An 8201-nucleotide genomic window follows, 5' to 3' on the forward strand; every position below is an offset into this window, starting at 1 on the left:
GGGCGTCAGGGCCTGCCGGCCGCGGGACCCGAGCCCCAGCCCCAGGCGCCCAGCGTCGGCATTATTAATGATCAGGCACTAAATGTTGCAGAGAAAGCATAAGCTATTCAGATGGCAGCTGATAGATATATTTTTCTTTCTTTTCTTTTTTTTTTTTTTCTTTTTTTGTGGCGGGGGGAGCGGGAAAGGAGAAGGAGACATGAAAGGAGAAACAGCGATTGGGTTTCTCAAAGCTTGGTTACTAACTTCCCACCCTCCTCCCTCCAGGTCTGCCTCTTGGGTCCGCTCTTGTAGGTATGAGCTCCACACTTTCTACCTGCTTTGGGGGATTCTTGGTGCAAGTGCCAATATTTGTTTCTGTGGGAACGGCATAGCTGCAGCTTCCCTATGGATTGGAGCATAAGGGTCTTAATCATCTCTGTGAACCGGTGGGGGCAACGCTGTCTAAAGCGGAATCTAGCCTGTTCAAATCATCCTTTCCGTTTGGTAGAGCCTTAGCCCGAGATCTGATATTATTGTTATTGTTAAGTAAAAAAGAATAAAACAGAAACAAAAAGCCCCATATATATCGATGGGGCCAAGATAAATAAATAGTGCCATGCGGCAGCAGGAACGAAACCTTTCATTTGTACCACTTGAAGCAGCTTTTCCTTATGCTTTGGTTTTCAAAAGAATTATATGTCTAATAACTGCCTTAAAATATAATTTTAGGCAGTAATAACTTCTTCAATATCGCACCAGTTCTAGTTCTAATACATTTTCAGAATCCTCCCTCTGAGGATCATTTCAGGGCAGAGCAGGGTCGTAGTGAGACGATTCTCTCTTGGGCTCTTCCCTGAAAAGGAAAGAAAAAAAAAATACCATTTATTACGGAATTCCACAGGTGATAGTCAAGTGGTTTTCTAGAATGAGAAGCAAGTGAAATTAGAATTAAACTGAAACACCTACCCGAATTAAGAAAAAAATATGTAAGTTCAATCAATAATGTGCACATTCAAACAACTTTGAATATTATCTTATTTGTCATCCCAATTTTCTTAGAATTAGGTAATTGAATTACAAGCTGGTTTGAAAGGTCCCATATTATAAAAACGCAACTCACCCATATCACCGTATATTGTCAGTAAATAACTATTCTTGAAAATATAAAATTATCTTCATAAACAGGAATGTAAAGTGTATTTGTCGTCACCCACAGGGTCAGAGTGAAAAGGTTCTCTACTTATATTCTGTAGAAGGTAGAAATATCCAGAGAAGTATTTCACAAGGCAGGCGATTTGTTTGGTCTTTAATGGATAGGAGAACAGCAGACTGTTTTAGTTTTCTTTTGGAACTTTTAGACTGACTTTAAATGGAGAATTATAATAGTGATACTTTAATTCAGAAATTAGTGATTTATTTTTAATCATTTATATGGTGAATCCTTAACAAATACATGTTGATGCCTCATATGTGTGTAATGATTATGTTATAAAATGACTAACAAGGAAGAGCACTCATATGAAGCATATTTGTAGCATTTGAATCTTTATGAAGGAGAATTTTAGACATTTTCAATGAGCGCAGTAATAAATGTACAAAATTTCACAAAGATACACCAATAAATATATTCAGGAACTGAGTGTTAAAAGTATTCGAAACAGAGATATCTGAACACAAAAAGAAAAATGAAAAGGAGCCTCATTTAAGGTGTCCAAAATTATTTTTTTCTTTAATAATTGTTATCTCTTTTGTGCTTGTGCTACCATACTTTAATTAAAAAATTTAAAACTGGATCAAAAACAATTTGGAGCAGCAGCTTAGTCTGCATTCAGTAATGTCAGTGTTGTCTCTTTATTTTATGTACTGCTTCTCTTATGTACTATAAATCTTTTCAGGAAGCTCTAGTATTTTTGGTACAACAGGCTAAAATTTATGGGTCCGAGATATATTTCAGACTATGGGTATAACACTCTGGGAAAAACTTCAAGATATTCACTAGATTAAAATAGTCAACTAATATTGTTCCAGTTCCTGAATCAATAAATATTTACAGATTTAAGGCAATAATCGAATTGAAGTGCCAAATTTCAAGGTCATTATATGGTTTTGTGTATATATTCACATAAGTGATCTGTACAATTTAGACAAGATTCTAAGGCGGTTATGTGATTTTGGACGGTGTCTCAGTCCTAATTTCACTCTCTGACCTACTACAATCAGTAGATATCTTTGACGCTTAGCTTTTTTTACTTGTGAATTTCAGTGCCCTGGACAAAATGCTTTTTATATTTTTACCTAATTCTCAAAGCAGTGATGCAGTTTACTTTCACTTTATGGATTTAAAACAAAACAGAAACATGGAAACTTTTAAAGACAGACTTTTATTTGTGAAAAAAAATTTCATCAGGGTAATCTACTTAACTGACTTGGGTATACATGCAATCGACTAGCAATTCCTTTTGAAAACCCTCATTGTTAAGGTCTTACTTTTCTGAGACTACTGTTTCAGAAATATGCTCTCTCTGAAACAAGAGAAAATACAGATTCTCCAACCTTCCTTAGTTTAAAAGTGAAATAAAGTACCTCTCTAATATTTTGTTTATGAGAGTTACAAAGCATATTTTCCTAAACTGGGAGTACAGGATGTTTACAGGATGGCAGTGGTATTAAATTCAGTTGTTTAAAAGCATTTGGAAGTGTGAGCTTTAGGTTCTGGCCATATGTAAATAGATGTAAAATATGTTTGCCTTATACACTGAAGGCTATACACATTCCACTATGTAGAGCAATAAAAATAAAAGCATAACACGTTTTCACAGTCTCATTGCTAGGTTAGTGTGAAAAGCTAAATAAATTGAGTATATTATTCAATCCACAGGTTCTGCAGCTGTTGCTTCTTACCTATCTATCAACTGACTGCACCTGAAGTCAATCAATTAATTGATTAATTAATCCAAGGACATTAAAGATAAATATGGGCATTGTTACAGAGGCTACGGCATTTCTGAAATAAATTCCAAATGATTCCTTCCCTTCTGGAATACAACAGGAGAAACAAACACAATTTCATGAAATATAAGATGAGATACGGGTGTTTCTCCTAAGAGAAGCAAAATAGAAATTGGTTGGAGAATTGTAAACGTTGTCATTGTCTTTAGATGGTATTGGAGATCATTTGCTCCTTTAAATAAGAATAAAATAGATCACAAACGTTTCCTCCCTCATTCCTTCCTCTACCCCTTTTCCCTTTCCCCTTCTTTTTCCCTCCTTCTCCTCCTCCTCCTCACCCTTGCTCTGAAAGCTAGCAAATAAGAAATTTTCTAAGACCTTTCTCAGGATGGTAGTAGTTGTGTTGAACTCGCTGCCTGAGTCCTCGCCAGGCCTTTGTTTTTTGGGGGCAGTTTTGTTCAAGTGCCCATCTGCAGTCAGCTAGCCTGGGCTCCCATGGATGGGTTGAGGCTCTATGCGTGCTAGGCCCTGGGGCTGGTCAGAGCGTTTCAGCTCCCCGGATGTCCATTTTCATTGTCGAAGTGGGCCAGACCAAAACAGAGACCAAGTTCTGACCACTCCAGGCAAATACTTGAAGAAGGATGCTGGTCACCAGGACATTTACACTTTGCAGAATTGTGTAAAATTTCTCTCTTTTATTACTTGTTGGTTCTAAATACAGACTCACTGGTCATTAACAAATAAGCCTTTTTAATTGACTTTACTGTGGTCCATTTGTTTATGTGTATTCAGTTTTAAATATTTACTGTAAAAGTATAAACATACTGAAAACATTTTTCATGAATTTTCGATCTGTTCTGAAATAGTAAGCCATAGTTTTCTTTTCTCTGAGGTTGACTTGCTTCTCAGGCAATGTCTTTCAAGGAAATTTTATGTCCACTATAACATCTGATGATTGATGATTTGATTCCATGAAATTAAGGAATAATTCATGTTCTCTGAAATTAGTTGCAGTCAGGTTCTTTAAAAGCTCTTCGTAGGAATAACCCACCATCAAAGAAGTAGAGATAGCAGGTCAGTTTCCGTATTATTCAGATACTTGGAAGGTGTTTGGGTAAGTGGAGTAGGATGGGAGAGGTTCAAAAGTGTGTTTGAAGTCCTTGTTTTATATGGATAATGTCATTTTCATGTGATTTCTATCATCTTTGTAAACATTTTTATTCTGAACAGTTTTAAGCATCTATGATAGTAGAAAGAATAATATACCAACCTCCATCACCCAACTTCGACCTTGGTCCACTCATAGTTAATCTAGCTGGGTCTGTACTCTCATCCAGGATTCTCTTCCAAGATTATTTTGAAGCACATCTTAAATATCACATTATTTAATAGGTAAATCTTTATTATTTAACTAATATATAGTTAATGTTTGCTGCAAACAGAGTGATTGTTTGAAGGCAAGTCGTGTGTTTTTCTGAAACATTGCCTAGTTGCAGATTTTGGATCATTATTCTCGCTCCTTTTAACAGAGTGTTGCTTCTAGTACCAGAGCCTTTATTAGTCACTGGAATCAAGAAGCTCTGTAGATCTCAAGAGGAAAAGAATAATTCTGTTCATTATCATCATAATCAATGAAAATAGACCCTTCAAATGGGAATCTCATAATTTCCAGGGTCCAGTAGTTATAATAGAATCAGAATAATTCACTCAAAAGTTTCAGACTTTGAAAAGATGTGATGACTAGGAATTTCTTTTTTCTTTTTTTTTTTTTAAAAAAAACAAAACTTAAGAACTTGTACTCGTACAAAAAACAGTTACTGTACTTGAAACTTGAAACTACTGCCACTAAAACCCATTGTACTTCAGCTTTAAGCCATCTATATTGACCTCCCAATTATCAATAAAATAATAAATATGAATTCATATATTGTGATTTAAAGTAAGTAAAAAAATCACATTAAGTTGTATATATAAAGTGTGTTCTGGGCTTTTTTGGGTTTGTTTTGTTATTTTTTTAGTAAGAACATGCATATCCTTTTTTTAAAAGAATTATTTTATTTAACTTTATTTATATTATTATCATTATTATTTTCTAGTTTGATCAGAGAGAGACAGAGAGAGAGAGAGGAAGTGAGAAAGCAAGCCACCAGGTCTGAGACTTGAACCGTTGTTGGCCATGTGGAAGTTCAGCACCTTTCACCACCATGCCACTTGCCGGCCCCAGAACATGCATATCTTTTAGGAATGTATGTTGAACTATGAAACAATATGATGTCTGGAATGTACTTCAAATTGCTTGGGTTGAGAAAGGATGAATGACTATAAGAAGCATCAAAATTTTCATTGCTTGGTGATGGTTGCTTAGGGAGTCATAATAATATTCTCTCTACTTTCGCACACGTTTAAAATTTTTTTTTTAAAGAATATGGCTAAAGGATTGGCTCATGGCTTGATAGTTAAGGGAGCCAGAACCCCCATGTTGTTTGATTCTGGCACCACAACTTGAAAAATATGCTAGACCTGTGTGCAATAGTGCCCCAGATCCCAAGAGGATGGAGAAATTGAGAAGGGACTGTGGTATGACTATGCCCCATTGGGGTTACTTTCTCCCTCTCCCTCTCTGACTCTCCCTCTCTGGCAAGTACACATGCTCTCTGGCAAATTAAAAATACATCTTTATATGGTTAAAAGTGAGATTAAACAGACAGGAGAAAATCCCACAAAAATGTTTATCTATCCTTTTATCTATCAGGAGAGAAGTCAAAAGGCTGCTTACAAATATTGGGACTTTAAAAAATGAGAATGTAGGATATGTATTTCCATCCTCCTGGACAACGTACGTGTGTCCTTGGGAAAACCAGCGGACCTTTCTCAACCTCAGTTTTCACATCGTTGAAAAATATTCCTAGTCTCAATAAGGATTACTGTTTTCTCCATGTTTCGCTGTATATTAGTTATCAATTTCTTACACCTTCGACATAAACAAATTGTTGAATGATTTAAACTTGCAGCTACCTGAATGTTTGCTAATTATTCTGCCATCTACCAAAAGATCTAGTTGTTACATTCCACTTGTAGTTGTTTCGTGGATTGCTTATGACAAACTCTCTCGGTATGGGGCAAAAATAATGATAGTTTTCGATAATAAAATGAGATTATTGCAATGGCATAATGCTAGATCACCCACTTTCCTGGTGGGAAACATGGACCCTGAAGTTCAGAGTTAACTCCTTCCTCATTGATTCTTTTTCCACACGTTTTCCCTCCGGTTCATTCCTGAGGCATTCCCGTTGTGGTTTGAAAACATATCAATCTCCTTAGCTATAATTTACGATGAAATTTCTGGTTAAATCATGATTTTCTCACTTGGGTTTTTATGGTGGTCTTCCCCATCCTCTATCCTGTAATAACAAGGTAATAATAAGGATGATCTGTAATAATAAGGATGAAAACAAGAGATGCCTTCCAAGTGGCAAAATGACTTTCTTTGCAACCTTTGTCTTGCCACAGATTGGAATTCGGTCATAATTTTGTCTGTGCTTGCCATCCCCAGGTTTTCCAGCTTGGTACTCAAATCTTCTGCACGGTCCAAGTCAGTCCCAGACCCTAGCATGAGACTAGGGTATTAAAAGTATCCTACTTCTTTCCTCCTTGAAACTAGATCTTGGTTCATACATTTCTAGCAATAATAGTTCTTTTTACAGCATTCAGAATGAGTGTCTTAGCTTATCATTCTGTTTTGCCTGCTGTGACAGACTGAACTATCCCTGAATATGCCGAGCTTGGGAAGCATACATTGAATTGACTGACTTTCCCTAGTCATTTACTATGGTCTAAATGCATTCCCCAGAAATTCATATATTAATATTTGGTGTATATGAGGACAACAGGTAGCAAGGTGGTTAAGGGTGCTGGACTCCCACATAGCCGACTGCGGTTCGAGTCCTGGACCTGGTAGCTTGCTTTCTCACTTTCTCTCTCCCTTCCACACCCCACCCCCTGGTCAAATTAAAATAAATAAATAAATACAAAGTTGAATAAAACAATTCTTCCCCCCTCCCCCCGAGAGATTTTTGCTACAGGGCACGTGTGCTTGCCAGAGAGACAGAGAGAAACAGAGAGACAGAAAGCGAGAAATCTCCCCCCAGGGGGGGATGGCCACGCCACAATCTCTTCTCCTCCATTCTCCTCTCTGGATCTTGGACACACACACACACATGTGCCCAGCGTGAGTTTACCACTGGGTCCAGGATTTGAACCACGGGCAACTATGTGGGAGTCCAGTGACATAGCCATTACGCCAGCTGCTGATCTCAATAAAACAATTCTTTAAAAAAAATTTTGGTGCAGGAGCCAGCAGGTGGCTAAAGACGCTGGATTTTCACATGGCCAACCACGGTTCAAGTCTTGGGCCTGGAGGCTTGCTTTCTCACTTTACCTCTCTCTTTATCTCTCTCTGTCTCATTCTGTTCCTCTCTGATCAAATTAAGAATAAATTAAATAAATAAAGCTAAATAAACTAATTGTTTTGGGGGGGAGAGATTTTTGCTGTAGGGCATGTGCGCTTGCCGAAAAGACAGAGACAGAGAGACAGAAAACAAGAAATCACCCCCCCAGGGAGGATGGCCACGCCACAATCCCTTCTCCTCCATTCTCCTCTCAGGATCCTGAGCATGCACACACACGTGCCCGGTGTGAGCTTAAGCCACCAGGACTTGTTTAAGTCAGGTCCGGGACCTGAACTGCAGTCGACTACATGGGAGTCCAGCAACATAGCCATTACGATAACTGTTGGTCCCTTAAGTAAACTAATTTTAAAAATGTTTGATGCATAACAACTGAATACTTGACATATTGGGTGGGTGATTTATAATAATAGAGATTTGTTCAACTCAAGGTTTTGGTCCAAGGTCAAGCAAGGGTTTGCATCTGGAGAAGGTCTTCTTGTTGGTAGAGACTGTACAGAGTCCTGAGACTGGCACTACAGAGCAAGACAGAGCAGAGCAGAGCATGTGTCTGTGTGGCTGTTCTTCTTTTCTTTCTTGTGTTTTCAAAATTTTGCCAGAAAGCACCTGTGCTCATCAGAGACACATGAGAGAGTGAGAGTGAGAGGAAATACCTCCTCATGGGGGAAATGGTTCATGCAGCAATCCCTTCTCCTCCATTTTTCCCCACTTTTGGGATTTGGGAGATACACCTCACACATGCCCAGTGTGTTTCTCAAGCTGCTAGGTCCAAACTTGAACCATGCAGTTGGCCACGTGGGATCT

This window comes from Tupaia chinensis, unplaced genomic scaffold (genome assembly GCF_000334495.1).
Source record: "Tupaia chinensis unplaced genomic scaffold, TupChi_1.0 Scaffold149537_1, whole genome shotgun sequence".
Lineage (NCBI taxonomy): Eukaryota > Metazoa > Chordata > Mammalia > Scandentia > Tupaiidae > Tupaia > Tupaia belangeri.